Here is a 17,446-nt window from a genome sequence, read left to right on the forward strand (position 1 = left end):
AGCACTGCCAGGGAAATACGGCGGGTCCTTCTGAAGAGTGGCCCAAAAAAATAGAAAGAGGTTCAGGCATCCCGTCCTGCATTTCCATTACAGGGGCGTTATGTGTTTCCACTGAGCGAGACAAGTTTCAAGCGAGCTTGTTAAGAATGATTTACACCATAATTCTAGGAAAAACAAATGTGACTAAGATTTAAAAGGGAAGAGTGGGGGGAGGAAGTGCTAGACAAAACGAATCTTAAGTAAATGGGGTGGAGTTGGATTGGTTAGTTTGTTTTTTCCTTTGGTGTTTTTTGTTTGTTTGTTTCTTTGCTTTTTTAAGCAACAAAAGAGAAGATGTATGTATTGTTGGTAATTACTTCACTCACCTGGGTGGAATGAAGCGAAAGAAAGCAGAGTTGCTCCATGTAAAAGCAAATTTTCAGGAGAGGACAGGTGTTCCTCTTAAATTCACATGACAACATCTTACTGGGAATGAGCAGGACTAGAAATGAGAACTAAGACTTCCATTTCCGGCCCCCCCCCCCCCAAAATGTGGCGGGAAAGGTTTTGTTAGGGTGAGATGAGCATTTTCCATAAAACAGTGACATGCAGTAATTACATGGTGACTGGGACACACGGCATGGCATGCTGAAGAAGCTGCATGATACCTATGTGATAACTACAATAACTAGCTAGCACTGCCGTATTATCTCCTGCTAACTATATAATTAGTTTGTGTCACCAAAGCACCCTAAATGCATGTCTATTCCAGCTACTCTGATAGGGGGAAAAAAAAAAAAAGAGTAAACTTCTTTGCAAGGGGGGAAGAAAAAGCTAATGAAGAAAGTTGCCAAGAACAGATATTTTGTAATCTGTGCTAAATCTCTGCTGGAAAACATGAACAGTAACGAAGCTGAGAAGACAGTAAAAGAAAATCGGGGCAAGGTGCCAGACGCCCAGACGGAAGGAGAATGTGGACCAAAAGATTGCGACAATCGGGTAATTATGGTTTATGAATTTCAGCTTTAATCTGTAGTTCAGTGAGTCCTGATTAAATATCTGTTAAACACAATTAAAGTTTGTTTTTGTATTTCACCGTCTTGATCAGAATAATTAGAGACTGCGTGTTTCATGTCAAAAGTAGCAAGAGGAATTTTAGTGAATGAACATCGTTTTTAAAAGCCATTTGTAGCACCAGCTGTTGGCATTATTTTATATTTTAGTGTTATCAGCATAAAGATGGCCCTCTGGATGCTGAATAGTTTCCAGCAGGACAAGGATGTTATGCTGCCGTGATAGGCCTGTGCTGATGAAGCTTAAATGTTTAAGGACCGTTGTTGTTTACTGGATATCGTGAGCAGGGAGTTGTAGGTCAGGGAAGCAGACATTTTAGGGGAGAGGAGGAGAAAGACAGTTATGTTTATTGAAGCAAGGAGGTGAGGGCTGACAGTTTTAATGGGATAGTCATTTGTACTAACACCTGTAAATGCTGGTTAGCTTATTGAGACAGAATGTACATGGTGCCTGAGGAAGGGGCCCAAGAAACATGTGGTGAGAAGTGTTGGAGCTCTGACCTGGATGGATCTTGCTAAAGAAATATGTATCTTTTATTCTTAGAGTTAGAAGAAGATATAGCTGAAAGAACTTACCATAGTAATAATTCTTTGGCTAGGGATAGCAGTGTTAGTTCTGCAAAAAGGACAAGTAGGAATATAAATAAGATTAACTAGAACTGGGGAAAGGGGTAAAATAAGACTCCTACAAGCAAAACTAAGATGATGGTTCCCATATGCATGTACCAAAAAGTGAGGCTCAAGAGTTGTAAGGTACTGTCTCTTTAAAAATTATATGAAGGTTCACGTAAAACTTTCTATGTAGCTAAGACATGATATGAGCTTTAAAGAAACAAGATAAAACCTTGCTTGCTATTTGCAATTTGTGTACTTGGAAAATTTTGGTTCCTGAGATAAACAGAATAATGACCCCTCTACCCCCAAGATTCTCAGGACCTGTGAGTATGTTGCCTTATGTGGCAAAAATGGACTCTGCAGATGTAAATTAAGGATCTTGAAGTGGGAAAATTATCCTGGATTATTTGGGTAAGCCTAACATAACCACAAGGGTCCTTTTAAGGAAAAGAAAGAGGTAGGAAGATCAGAGAAGCGGGATGTAACAATGGAAGCAGAATCAGAGCGAGAGCAAGAGAGAGAGAGAGAGATTCAAAGATGCTACATTGCTGACTTGGAAGATGGAGGAAGGGGCCATGAGCCAAAGAATGCAGGCAGCCTCTCCTGAAGAAGACAAGGAAAGAATTCTCCCCTAGAGCCTGCCTTCTTTCTAAGCAACCTAGCTGACGCCATCATTTAAGAACTACTGATCTTCATAACTATAATAAATTTCTGTTGTTTAAGCCATTAATTTGTGGCACTTTGTTAGAGAAGCAAAAGGAAACCAGTACAGCCCTCGTGCACCTGCTCCAGGAGTTTGATATCCATTTAGAAGTTTTTCTGTTAGAAGTGCATCGAGCTATAAGAAAAACAAGCCTCTGTGAGTTTAATTTTCTAAGGCCCGTTCTTCAGGTTTCCTCTGTGGTATCATTTGGAGGTAGCTGAAATGTTAAGAATTAATAAAGCCTATGTATTAGAAATTTAAATCATGGGCGAATTCAAACCCATCCCAGCACCACTTCCAACAGTACATTCTACATGGATAGAATTGTTAACAGGAAGAGAGGGTTGTGGAGTGAGAATAATTTCTCTAACAACGACAGCAGTTAACATTTGAATACTTACAAAAGGTTGGACATTTCACTTTACTGATGTTCAACCACTTTTTACCTATAGAAATGACAATTTCATTTGGTTACCTATAGAAATGACAAACCAAGTGTTATCTCATTTAAACCTTCTAGGACTTAAATAAAAGTTTTTTCCCAAAATAATAGCATTAATAAATGTCATAGTTAGGTACATTTTAAGCTAATAAATTGCTCATATTTAACATATTCAGGTAAAAATGAGATTAAATACCAATTGGCCAAAGATGTTTCAGCAGAGTTTAGGATGCAGACTTATGGTTCATGTGCCATTCCAAAAAGTGACAGTTCAAAGTTATGAGAAAGCTATTGGGTAAAGTGAGTGTAACCTAAATAGACAGAGAAAATTATTGAAATTTGCTACCTAGTGTCTTTGTATTCCAAAGCACATTTATCACCACAGCAGAAGATGGGATTGAATGGTATTGCTTAAAAGGATTTCTATCCGCCTTTAGTTATAGCTTGATAATCTGATGAAATCTGTGGACCCTCTCTCCAAAAGAGGACATAGAACCTTTTCAATGAATTCATAGGCCCCCTACAGCCTATCAGTGGACCTCAGATTAATTACACCTGGTTTGTCATTGTGTTCCAAGACATACATTGTAGGACTGGCTGGTCTGACATGATTTGAGACCTGAACTGTGCAAGACTTATTATTTAGCACATGATTTTGGACCAATCGTTAATGTACACTGATGTCCAAACTTTTAATTAGTAAAATTAGTACTTCTGATGCCAGGGTATAAGGAAAACAATTTGTTTTTAAAGCATTTTGAGGTGCATTTAAAGAACCACTGGGATGAAAAGTATTGGTATTGCCCTTCCTTAGTTTTTTTTATTATTATTATTGTTTAGTCATTAATGTATTCATTCATTTAGCAAGTATTTATTGAGCTCCTGCTGTTCTAGGCACTGGCACTGTGAGTATAACAGTGAGCAGAACTTACAAAGACCTCCTTCCTAATTAAGCATCCTAGTTAGAGGAGATAGTTCATAAATGTACTAACACACACTGATGAGTAACGTAAAGCAAATATGAGTGTAACCTAAAATGATTGCATGTAATGAAAAGGCATCTGGCTAAGACTTGAATGACATTATAAACCAACCATATGAAAATCTGGAGGAAAAGCATTTTAGGTAAACTGGAATAGCAACTGCAAAGACTCGAGACAAAAGTGAGGTAGGTTTGTGAATTACAAAAGGCGGTTAGTCAATAAGTGTATTGGAGATGTGATCAGAAAAGGAGTCATGAACCAGATAATACAGGCTTCCTGGTGGCAAGTTTGGATTTTATTCTAATTGCAAGGGATAGCCTCTGGAGGTTTATGTGGTAGGATCTGATTCTACACTTAAATCATTGTAGCTGCTGTATAGAGAATGGAGAATAGGGATTCACAAAGAGAATTAATCCCAACAAATCTTAAGAAAAGGTCCAAAGGTGAAGCTAGGACATAATCTCAGGACAGAGTAATAGGTTACCTCGTGGAGGATTTGACCTGTTTTATGTTGAACAGCCAAATAAGCAGAAACTGGGTTATGAAGTGTAGCATCTCCTATGCCCGGTCTATCAAAGGATCATTTTGGCTAAAAATGTCCTTCCTGAGAGGAAGAGGAAAGGGAGATGTGAGCAGAATTCAATGACGTTTGCAAATGAAGCCATTATTTGATAGGAAGACGATTTTTAAAGTAACTGAGAAGTCACCAGAATCTCAACAGTTAAGGGAGCTGTTGAGAGTATGGGCCAGTTTTACCAAGGTTCTTCACTAGCTGCCTCCTCTGTTTCCTGAAATCTGCCTAAGAGCACAGTCATCGCAACTCTCCTGCTCCTTTTGAATTCCGTATGGTTTTAAATGTCCTGCTTATTCACCCCAACGAAGTAGTCAGCAGAGACCATCATGGGATTTGGGGACAAATGTAATGTAATTTGAATGAATAGCAGGAAAGGAAGAACTTTTTTTTTAATGTTTATAGATGTTTCCCAGTAGAATAAGTCCAAGGGTAGATATCAGTGCAATGAATTGGCTTTAGTGAATCATCAGCATTGCTCGAATATTTAGTTCTATTATACTTTGTCAGCCAATTGAAATCTTTAAAAAATAGTAAATCATAACAAATACACCCAGGAGTGATGGCCTGTATAAAAATAGTGTACTAATAGATAACTTTTTGACAACTTATGTTTTCATTAATAAAAAGAAATTAATTCTCAATGATAATTCGTAAAGGTAAACTGTGCCATCCTATATAATAAAAGGGTAATGTGCAAATAGACTAAACAGCAGAATGACCAGTCACTATGATATGCACTGACCACCAGGGGGCAGACGCTAAATGCAGAAGCTCCCCCCTAGTGGTCAGTGTGCTCCAACAGGGCAAGCACAGCTCAGCCAGAAGCCCTGAGCCAGGCTCATGGCTGGTGAGCACCTCCAGGGCAGCGCTAAGGATGTACAACTGATGGCTGTTGTGGACCTAAGCCATCAGTCAAGACATCCCCTGAGAGGGCACAGACTGGGCTGAGGTACCCCATCCTCACACCCGCCCAAGTGAACAAATTTCATGCACCGGGCCTCTAGTTATGTTGTATATGAAAATGTGTGTAGAAAATCATTTAGAAGGCAAGAAGCAGGAACCTTTTCCAAAGGGGCATTCCTGTGAGACTATAGATTATAGATTCAGGGTAATAAAAGGTGATAAAATTACATTAGAGTTAAGGGTAACTAACTGGGAGTGATTTTTATAATCAGAGCTCCTAAAATAATCTTGCAAATATATTTTCAGGGAAAAAGCATAACAGTATAGTATATGGACCATCCTTAGTCCATGGACCAAAAACAATTAGGTATTATTTATGGAAGGCATATTGCAAATACTACTGAGCTTAAGTGAACCAGCTTAACAATGGGTTGTATTATTGTTATTGTTGTTGTTCTAATTAAAGTTGAAAAATCCTGATAGAATTACCTTCCCTTCTGCCACCCCCAGGTCTTTTGCTGTTTTAAGCATCTCTCTTCCTTCAGTTCCCAAACTGCCCTTTCTCTAGGGAACAAAGCATAAGTTATCCTATCTAAATTTCAACAATGCCTATTCCCACGTGAGAGCACATCAGAGCTGAGAAGAGAATACAGAACTTTTAACAACCCGTAGTATTCACACCAGCTCATCTGCTACCTCCTAATAAAACTGGTTGTTAATCTTCCCTGATTTGTCTACATCTTTTGGGTAATAAAAGTGTCTAAACCATAATGCATTCTTCCAGAAAAAGATAATCAGGTAACTTAATACCTCTCTGCTCAGCAGCACACTGTTCCTTTGTATCCAGTCCTCCTGCATTGGATTGACATTTCTAGTTGACACTTGACATCAGAGGTGATTTCGTTCAGTACACTACCTGATCTTTTTTGTTGTCTTCTAGTATATTCCTAATTATTCAGAAGATTTCTTCATTCCTGGTAGTATACTGAGAGATTCCAATTTCATGATCCCATTTGTATATTTCATTAATTATTAAAATCTCTCTAAGTTTCTCTTCCCAGGAAAGTGTGAGTCCCATTACTAGAAATATTAATAATCAGAATTTTGTGAAGACCAAAAGTTAAGTTGGGTATAACTCTGAGCTGCCAAGGGAAAAGAGAATTTCCAAGTAGATAGATCTCTCCTAACTGTAATGATTTCATGAATTCATACTTAGTAAATTTTATTAAAATAATATGGGTCAATGTGAGTAAAATATTTGGTTTCCCTTCATTTATGTTGAGCCATTCAACTCATACAGGTTGCAAAACAATTTCTGAGGCAAGACTAACTTGTATTTAGTGACTTAACATGGATGCTGCATCCTGAAGGGTTTTTTAAAATTTCCTTTCAGTTTTGGCTATATCTACTTTACATCACAACTGTCAGTGCTTAAAAAGAGAAAAGCATAAAAATATTATAATCTAATAAAGTAACAGAATTTTCAAAACTTATTTACTAAAAAAATAAACTGTATTTATTAAGTGTTTAGTGTTATCAGGACTATTGACAAAAAAGATTGGACAGAAATTTAAAATCAAAGGTACATTAAGAAATAACATCTTTTCTAGAATCTAAAATCCCTGAAGACATAGCATCACTAGTAGAACTAAGGGAGATAGAATAAATGAGAAGTCACAAGAGAATATCCAGCTTTCAAATGCAATATATTTTGGATTAATTTTTTATAGTGAGAGAGCATTTACCAAGAAATGAATATTCTATAGAGTGCAAGTTCTCCTATTTCTGAAGAACACATGATAGTAAATGTAGCTGAGATTGGGAGAAAAGGGAGGATTTAAAGGAAAAAGTCAATGTAGGATAGATGAAGAAATAGACCTGTTGGAAGATGTTTTGAAAATCATGAGTTCATACCATGAACAATTGTTTATCTTTATCCTATTTTGTGGAAACAATGCATGAACAAATTCAGAGATGAAGGGAAGCACACAGAAAGGAAACAAACAGTTAACTTTTCACTGGCATGCTTATTCTGTGTGGGGTTTTTTTTTGTTTTTTATTGGATAGTGGGATGTTGTTACCCTCCATTGATAGAGAGGATTTAAAAGAGAAAAGAAAAAGAAGTCGACAATGCCTGTGTTATCTCCCAATGTATTTTTGAATGACTCTGATCCAACTTTCAGTTTCAAGCTGTTTAAATCTATCTCACTGATGGGTCCAAATCTAGTGCTCACATGTTTGGGACAATTAAAGTCAGCAGGGCCTGTGGTTCCCTAACCCAGGCTTTATTGTGTAAGGAGTAAACAGCCACTTGTAATTTAGTGAGTAAGTGCAGGTCTTTCATGATGCGCATACCAGTCCCACTGAACACCGATCAATTTCTGTGCTTGGCAGTGGCATTCATAAGGCCCCTATGGAGCATTATCTCATGCCGGAGGGTCATTACTCTTCCACAGAAGCACTGACAGTTGTGATGAATGGCGGTACCTGGGAAGAGGAGTGTTTGGATGTTTAAACAGATTACATTTTCCTTTTAGAGCAGTAGACATTAGATCACATCTTAGACTGTCTTCCCAGGTGGACAGTGAGAATGCAATCAGGGCACATGTGAACTAGTGAGCTTCAGGTGTACCAATCATCGTTTCTATTGGGGTAAGTGGACTTGACTTTGCACCCTGTCACAATATTGTATGTGCTGCATAGCAATGGGTGGTACCCATATACAGTTGCTGAGATGCTGGGCTGTCAACATGCATGAGATTCCGTCGATCACTATTATCTACAACAAGACTCATTACCTGTCAGCCAGTAAACATCCATTTGCACCATCTGCAGTGAATTAAAAAGTGACGAAAAGAATCAGGATCTGTTTTAGTTGCAGCATGATTGTCAAGTTCATTTTTGTCTCTGGAAGTCCTTCAGTTCTTTGAGAGACTTTAGGGGAAAATATATGATGAAGAAATCCAGAAATAGCTTGCCAGTGACAACTGTCAGGTTTTTAACCAGGAATTTACAAATATAATTAGTTTCTCAAAGTGTAAACCAGGTCCAGGCCTTTGTCAGTTCTCCTTCTCAGTGTTTCCTTCTCTTGAGTTTGCTGATGTGCTAAAGCTGAGAATCAGTGTTTCATACTCCTAAATTGATGCTTACTACAGTGAGAACTATTTCATAAAAATATATATTTCAACATAAACTCTTAGGCAAAGCTTCCCCTGTATCCAGGGAGGAAGTGATGATTAGTTTCTAATTTACACGTGCAGTGATTTCTTTGGCAAGTGCGAATCCATGTCCTGTGGTAGGGTTCTGTTCCTACTTGAAGAAGTTATTGGGGTATTAACAAGAATCAAAGGTTGATTGGCCCTTGGGGCTATTTAATTTATGTCTAAGCAAACTAACTGCCTGTCCAGATTACACAGGTGAATTGTGTTTTTGTAGAAATTGCAGAAGGAAAGATCAGATAGAAGTGTCACACACAAACCACATGAAAAATAGCAGAAGGATTTGACAGTTATTCACTTGCATCACCTTTATTAGCAGAATCACTTTTTTCATCTCCCTTTTTTTCATTATATATTCCAACAACAAGGAAATTACTTTCCTTTTTTGCCTGGAAGATGTGTATTCTTGGTGTTTTCCAAAGTACTGCTCTGAGGAAAGAGACCAGTTCTGAACTGAGGATATTGAAGAGAAGCCCTTCTGAAAATAGCCCTGGCCATGCAGTGGAATTTCACTCTCAGAAATCCATCTCTTCCTCCCACAATGGCCCTTGTGGTAGTAATTCAGAAAGGAGATTATATATTACCTCATCTCCTTACAGAGGAAAGGACAAGTGTTGTGGGAAAGCTTTGTTTCTTTTAATCATTCCAGGCATCCCCTGCCTTCAATATCCCACTGAAGAGGTCCTCCGTTGCCTTTAGAAAGACACTCTAGTGAGAGAGGAAGAAGCAGAGTAATGAGAATGATAACCTCATCTGGAAAGGCTATCTAACCAACAGGGAAAAACTAGCTGTGACCCCCCGCCTCAAATCTGTGAAGCAGACACAGGTAGAAGGATAGTATGAAGTTGTGAATACTTCTTCAAAATGTTGCTTAGTAAATTTTCTATTTGGTACTGCATTTGAGCAGGAGACATCATCTTTTTATCACAAGTTCATCTTACGTTTTGGGAAGGAAGATGAAAACCTCTATGTAGATGATTTTTAAGCCTACTGACTTGAGCCACGCTAGAAATAAGGAAGAGAAATGTTCCATTGTGGGAATAAGGAAGCTTTTTTGCAGAACCTGGCAAGGGAATGAATGAGTTTCATTCTCCCTTCCTCTTCCTGTGTACCCATTCCTGAACTTGTACATTGTGTTAATTCCATTAGGGCAAAGTTAATTGCTGATGGGATCATATAGAAGTGTAGATTTTGTTCCTCTGGAATAAATTCTGATTATATTTTACTCATTTCAGTACCGAACAGCACATGTTCAAACTGTAAGTGGAAGGAATGCACACAATTATACTATGACTTTATGGTATTTATTTTAAATTATTTTTTTAAATATATTTTATTGATTTTTTACAGAGAGGAAGGGAGAGGGATAGAGAGCTAGAAGCATCTACCAGCTGCCTCTTGCACACCCCTTACTGGAAATGTGCCTGCAACCAATGTACATGCCCTTGACTGGAATTGAACCCGGGACCTTTCAGTCCGCAGACTGACGCTCTATCCACTGAGCCGAACCTGTTTTGGCTATGGTATTCATTTTAACTAATATATTTGACCAGCTTAATCCTAAGGTTAGGTTAAAAAAGCTGTAACCTATCTCTAATAGCATCAGAAAAGGAAAGCTCAGTTTATATTTTATGAGTATATACTAAATGCACATACTGGTATAATCAAAATCCTGACTTTTCACTGATTTTCTAAGGATCAAAGAAAAATGGTAAGAAGAGACTGAGTGTTTAGGAAAATGGAAGCTACATTATACTTCAATTTATTACATTTTTCTCCCACAAATTAACTTAGTATACATGACAGAAATTGTTATAAATTGAGCCACTGTGCTCATGAGTGTTGATTAATACTTTATGTATGTACCACATCATATACATATACATATATATACACATATACATATACATATATATACATATACATATACTTATACATATACATATACTTATACATATACATGCATATATAGAATACAAAGTGGAGAAGTTCTTAAAGTCTTATATATGTCACTAATTTCTAGTTGCTTTGGCAATCTTATGGTAAAGTCTTGGACTGAATTACTCCTCTAGTCTCAATGCCCAATTAAACATGAGATATTACTTCCAGTTGTTTTCTTGACAAAACTCCGTATAACTATTTCATGAAATAAATCTAGATTTATAGAGAGGAGGATACATTTTTGAAATACGTTGAGGATACTTCTTGGAGTGATCCAACATCAGTACTCCAGCTTGGACATAGTTTTTGTGTTTATGCTAAATAATGTTGAAAATATTCTGAGGAAAAAATGTGACACAAAGTAATAGATGCAGTCATCACATGCATTGAACTCTTAAGTTTCCACCTTGATTATGAACAAACAAATCGAAAAATAATATTGGAAAACCTAGCCTCTGTGTTTAGGTTTATCTTACTCTATGGAATACAAGTGTGTGTGTGTGTGTGTGTGTGTGTGTGTGTGTGTGTGTGTGTGTTTCGAAAACAAATATGGATCAAATTTCCTGGTATAGCAGTCAGCAACCACATCTGCAGCAAATACATTTATGTGGGAGCTCATAAACCTTAGAACCATGGAATGAACCATCACTGTACTGTTTAGAAATCTATGTCAGAGTAAAAACTTTTGACTTTAAACATTTTCCCTATTAATTTGGGGTGTTTGAAAACATTGTTTTCTTTACCTGGTGCTTGAATATACCTTTATCTTTATTTGCATCTTTTAAATGTTATTTATCCTTGAGGCTCATCTTCAATACCATTACCTTTATGAAGCCCTTCTTGCCTAGTTCTTTTTACCTCTCATCCAGCAAAAGTCCTTGATTTCTCCTATAGACCTCCCACCAAAAAAAAAAATTTTGGTGCTTCTTTTATGAAATTTAGTGCTTAATTTGCATCATCATCTGTAATTTGTATGATACCTCTGCTAGGTGTAAATTCTTTAAGTGAAAGAAATTCAGTATAATGTTTTAGAAATAATAGATTCTCAGTAAATGTTAAAACTCAAATTGAATCTTTAATTGTAAACAGATTTTTTTGAGCATTTTCCATACTACTTAAAGAAGGAGAAACAAAAAAATAAGGATCTCTGATATTCAAATTAGAAAGATAAGAAAAATAAATTTTAATTCTTATGAGTCTACAAATTTCTTATGTTTCAGATTTTCAAACATCTTCTTCTACTTTAATTCTCTTTAAAAAAAAATCTGAGATTCTGTGTATTCAAAAGATAACTCACAAAATACAACTTTTTAAAAAGAGAACAAATGTACAACTGGAAGAAAATAAGGAGATAAAAATTGGACCAGAAAATAAGAAATTATAATTTTTTTCTAAACGTTGAATGAAACTTCTTAAAGACACAACCAAAAATAAAAAATTAGAAAGCTAATAACAAACTATTGTTTCCAAGGCTTCCTCCATAAGTGAAGAGGAAATGGTGTTAAAGGATGGCATTCTGTCCATTTTCCTGCTTATAGATTGCTAAAGACAAATCCTCTTGAATCTAAACTTCAGTTTATTCATACCAAATATGAATCAGTTTGATAAATGTATTTTCTCTCTGCAGTCATCAACCAAACTATGGAATAAGTGATGAAAATACCACTAATTACTGAACCACGGTGCACTCAGGAAATATATTCAATGCATAAGAAAAATAAGATTAAGTATAATAAGTGAGGGAAAATAATAAAAAAGTTAGAGTTATATAGAAGTAGAAATAATACTTTATGGAAGTAAAATTGAGGAAGCACAATGATAAAGGTAAAATAGTAGAAATGGAGTGGTTGGGAGTAGTCAGTCATACAAGGAAAATGTCGGGTAAAGAGTACACTTTGTAAGTGTTAAGTTTACCAAAATATAATATCAACATCAGTTGTTTTTTTAAAAAAAGTGAACTTGTAACTTGTTATGAAATTAACCATGCCCAAAGCTTTCTAGGAAATAGTATTCTTAGGATGATGATTAGAGAAATGAAAACAGAGGAAAGCTCAAAGGAGGACAGTAGTAAATTGTTTACGTCCTAAATTGGGCATCATTAGCACTTTTTATAGTTTGGTGGAAATAGCTCTGCAAAAGCCAAATTTCTGTTTACAAAAAAGAAAATGATGCTATAGTAGAGAATGTATTGTACTGCATAAGACATGAGGAACCATTGTGATACCAGTAATAGTACCATGGTGAGGATATACACTGAATGTTTAATAGGATTTTCTATTAATTTTATAAAAAGGAAGTAAAAAAGGGCTGAGAAGAATTGTTGTATATAATGGTCCCACTGAACTAGGTCATGCACTATAAAATTAACACTGAATCCATCTTTAAGTATTTAACACACACACAAGGTAACCTACTTAAGAAAATGTCTCATTTTTAGTTATCAGGAACTGGTGGACGAGACTATCTAAAAATGAACACAAAATGCCCTTTGATTGGACAAATATTTAGTTATATTTTATAAAAGGATTTGTTTCCTTGAATAAGAGGAGCATCTGCCATGTAAAGACTACGTGTAGATTGTCATCCTTCATATCTTCTCAGTAACCAAAGGTCAGAAATAAATATAGTAATATCTTGGTATAGTAAGAGACTTTCATATGCTTATTTGCTTCTTTGGGTACTTTTTTCTTTAGCCACTACAAAGAACTTCCTTTCTTTACCATGACTTGTTTTCTTCAAAGTAGGTTTTCAGGTCTTAATACTCCTTTTGCTTTATACAGGGAGGGGCAGAGATAGGTTTACAGGGTGAGTACAGGGAACTCAGAATTTATTGTCATATTATTAGTTATTAATTATTGTATTATTTTCCATACAAACATCTGTAAACCTACTTTTGCCCCAGCCTGTATTAATGTTTAAGAAATAACTCAGCCACATTTTTAAACTTGATTTCCTTGTGGTGCAGTTATAGTGGACTCAGTTCTGAGCCTACCTGATCTCCCGAGCCTCTTCAGTTCCTTAGACACTCCTTGCATGAGAGAAGAGAGCTGATGTAAGAAATCAGGCCTGCAGGTCGACTCCCACAGGTGTGCATTGTATCTCAATTGATGGTGAACAGAGGCCACAGCCATTGGATTCTTACAGTGCTTTGTGAAAAATAAGTGTGAATTTCCCTTTCTCCTCTCACCCTCAAACAAGCAGGATCCACAATATAATTGGTGGTAGTTCTAATACCATGGCCATAAGGCCAGATTCTGAAAGAGGCACAGAGCCTGTACATATGCATGTATCCCTTCCAGAGAACCACATGGTTTTTCATCAGGACTGATCATAATGGAAACTGAAGCCTGCTGTAACCCAAAGCCATCTTATTCACTGGCTTCATTTAAATGCATAAATGCTATTTGAGAAAAAAGATGCTATCCAAGTACACTGAGAGAAATTACTTGATTATAAATTGTGTTGAGATGGCACATCCATCACTGATGAAAGCACTGCTATGTCGGTGGTCTGAGAATTACAAACAATAGAAAATTAATACCAAAAAAATGAAATTTACCCTTTAAGTAATGTTGCAATAAGATCTAAACCAAGCATGTCAAACTTACAGCCGGTGGGCTGCATGCCTGCTTTCTCAGTGATGGAACTTTCTGTCTCCTCATTGTAAGCCTTACATACAGTTTTATTGTAAACTTAATACATACCTGCTTAAGAAAGAATTGGGTAGTTGAATTAATGTGTTAAGCTATTATTTAATATTAGGGAAAATAAATCATTGCTCCACTCCAGCCATCCATTTTATTTTCTCCCATTTACTTGGTACTGTCCATAGGATCCTTTCCTCAGGCCCCAAGACGGGGATCATTTTAATTCTCTTTTTTTGCCCTTTACTTAAATTCTGTTAATCACTAAATTCTGCCAGTTATCACCAAACAATATCTTCTCATTTTCTCCTGTCTTCTCTTTATTTTCAGGATTTCACAGTGGGTCTTGGAAAGATTGGCTCTCATCTCCTGTCTGGACCCCTGGAAATAGGCCACCCTTACTTCAGGCTGTTTCCATAAAGCAGTCCTTTTAAGCACCTGAAATAATTGCTTCTGTCCACCATTTTCCTCATCTCATTTCTTGGCTTAGGGTTCTACACTGTTTCTTTTCTACCTGTAGGTTAAAATCCAAAAGTCCTCATCTGGCTGTAAAGCTTCTCTACTACCAACTGGCCCCTTTTTCTTCCCCAACTCCAGGGTCCCATCAACTTCTTTTTCCCCTAAAGTAAAATGAGCAAGGCTTTGGTCTAGCAGTTTGACAGTCTTCATTAGCCAGCTGAGTCCATACCTCATAGAGCTCCATGCACCTGCAGTGAGCCTCCTGCTCTTGATTGACCTGCTCTCCCCACCTCAGCCAAGTTCACCGACTTCCCCTTTCCCATTGCCAGACCCTAGTTCATGCTCTATCTCCACTCTGTGATGTTCTTCCCTCTCACTTCGAAAAATGTCTATCTACCACTTTCTTGTACTTTGTTTCTTTTATCCTATTTATCACCCTAATGTCTTTATATCCTCTGTATGTGCTCACTTTGTGTTGATCTGTAAATGTTAAGCAGTTTTGACTGCCTAGGTCTTGTAGTTCCTTCATTCCCAGCAGGATTGTAAACACCTTGAGGCAATAGAGAGCATTTTCTTAAGTATGGTACAGAATTCTCCATGTAGAACTTCAGTAAATGTTTGCTGACTTCTGATGAATCATGTGACCACTAGTTCTCAATGAAACATTTGGATTCTTCATTCATGGTTTATTTTTAAAAATGGTTGTAAAAGGACTCACTGCACATCTAAAACCCACTAATCCAGACCAGAAGCATGGGAGTGTTTGTAGACCAGGTGAAGTTTACATAGTGTATTGAGTTGGGAGGCACTGGATGTGGTCTATCATGAGAAAAACATCAAAGGACCTGTTTCCTGGACAAGCAGTCGCTCTCAGAGGCAGTAGGCCAGTCTTGCCATTCGGTAGAGGAAGTTTGCCAAATGTTGTCATATATTCAAATGGGTTTGTCCTTAAATGAACACATCTGATGAGAATCCCCACCCATGCTGCTCTCTGAAGATGTAAGTGGGCAACAAAGCACAAGTGTGACTCAGTCATCTGCCATAGACTGCCTGGCTCCAAAAACATCCACACCCACCCTTCCGCACTGTGCAAAATGTGCTGTTTTACTCGTTGTGCCAGTAAGAATTATCAATGAATCAGTAAGAGAGAGAGGCCACCAAGATTTTTCCTCTGCTTCTGAATCTTGAGAATCCTTCATTAGAAAATCTCAACTGACTTTCTGAAGGTCCCATGGGGACAGCTATTACTTAGGAAAACTTCCTTCTGACTCCAATTTAGCCCACCTAATAAAATCTGATGGCAGCTCACAGCTTGCTTCAGGGCGCATAGTTTCAGGGTTAAATAAAAACTTGTATTAAATTCTGTATCTTGCTCCAAAAGAAGGACTGTCTCTTGAGAGTATATGGAGAGGCCTCTTGTAGCCATGAATTAAAGAACCATTTTATGGCCGAAGCCGGTTTGGCTCAGTAGTAGAGCGTCGGTCTGCGGACTGAAATGTCCCAGGTTCAATTCCGGTCAAGGGCATGTACATTGGTTGCAGGCACATCCCCGGTAGGGGGTGTGCAAGAGGCATCTGGTCGATGTTTCTCTCTCATCGACATTTCTAGCTCTCTATCTCTCTCCCTTCCTCTCTGTAAAAACTCAATAAAATATAAAAAAATAAAGAACCATTTTATGAAGATGGTTTAGATCTAAGATTTAAAGAGCTTATTGTTTTAATTAAAGGCTTGGTTTGTGTAGTCTTAAGTAACAGGGGGAAAAAGAGAAACATCATTGAGAAGCCTTTGATATCCCTGCTGTGGGTTCTCAATGCTCACATTTTAACTGTACCATAGCTAACCACTACCTCACTGCAAGGTAGGAGTTATTATCCCCATTTACAAATGAGAAAATCGCAGCTACAGTGCTGAGGCAGCTTGCACCCTGGTGTATAACGAGTAAGTGGCTGTGGTGAACATCCAAGTGTCTCTAGTGCCAAAGCCAGTGCTCTTCATCCCCACCACTACTGCCTTCTAACTGAGCAACACAATGCACAGAAAGCTCTTTGCAAACTATAATGATAGTTCATATGGGAGACAAAGTCCTGAGGACAATTTCCAGACTATCCTGAAAAGAGAGTAAATGGCTTTTATTTGAACACTTTACAGATATAGCAGCCCCTTTGGTTATATACAGAAGGTCATAGGTTATTCTTCTGTGACACCCAGAATCACCCAGTAACAACAGAGTCCACATTCCTAAGCCGGAGCACAAATGGCCAAAGCAGGTTTTCCCTCCTTCGTGTACAAGTACTCCCATGGCTAATCCATCCCACGGAGAAGGAAAAAGTGTGAGCAGAATTCTTGTATTTTAATATATGCATCAACTTAATGAGCCATTTCATTCAGGTTTCTGACAGGGTTTCTTCGTGATAATCACACCAAATAGGTAGTAATTCTTCTAAATTTATTGATGGAATAAAATCATCTCCTAGTGATACTGTCAGACTGAGTGAATGGGTCACAGTTTTTGACATGGGAGATACCGTACATATTGGAAAATCTAGTGTTTAAGAACACTGCGCATGTTATTGGCCTTAGGTTATATGCCCTTTTTTTGTATATTTCTTCTCCTAAACAACTGTGTTTTTTATTGGTTTGTTTTTGTTATTTCAAAAATGACTCTGGCAATTCTCAGCATTTTAGCAAGAAAATAATTTGTAAACGAGTACTTAGATGATATAAATAAACTATTATTTAAATTTTTTCTATATATTTTATTGAGTTTTTACAGAGATGAAGAGAGAAGGATAGAAAGCTAGAAACATTGATGAGAGAGAAACATCAACCAGCTGCCTCTTGCACACCCCCTACTGGGGATGTGCCCACAACCAAGGTACACACCCTTGACCGAATCGAACCTGGGATCTTTC

At 37.3% G+C, this 17,446-nt stretch overlaps 1 protein-coding gene across 34 annotated transcripts in view; it reads left to right on the plus strand.

Moving 5' to 3' along the window:
* The window catches only part of ZBTB20 (zinc finger and BTB domain containing 20), an 818,830-nt gene that overhangs the window by 562,348 nt on the left and 239,036 nt on the right, over positions 1 to 17,446 (plus strand). For 3 of the 34 annotated variants that reach the window (XM_084873951.1, XM_084873931.1, XM_084873917.1), the window contains one exon: positions 7,850 to 7,924. The exons of 28 other annotated variants lie outside the window; for them this stretch is intronic. The gene's annotated coding sequence lies outside the window, so the exon portion shown is untranslated. Of the gene's footprint in view, positions 1 to 810; positions 979 to 7,849; positions 7,925 to 17,446 lie in introns of those variants that run through there. 3 more of the 34 variants (XM_084873942.1, XM_084873949.1, XM_084873932.1) reach the window with 2 other exon arrangements.

This window comes from Pipistrellus hanaki, assembly GCF_964339955.1.
Source record: "Pipistrellus hanaki genome assembly, chromosome: 2".
NCBI lineage: Eukaryota > Metazoa > Chordata > Mammalia > Chiroptera > Vespertilionidae > Pipistrellus > Pipistrellus hanaki.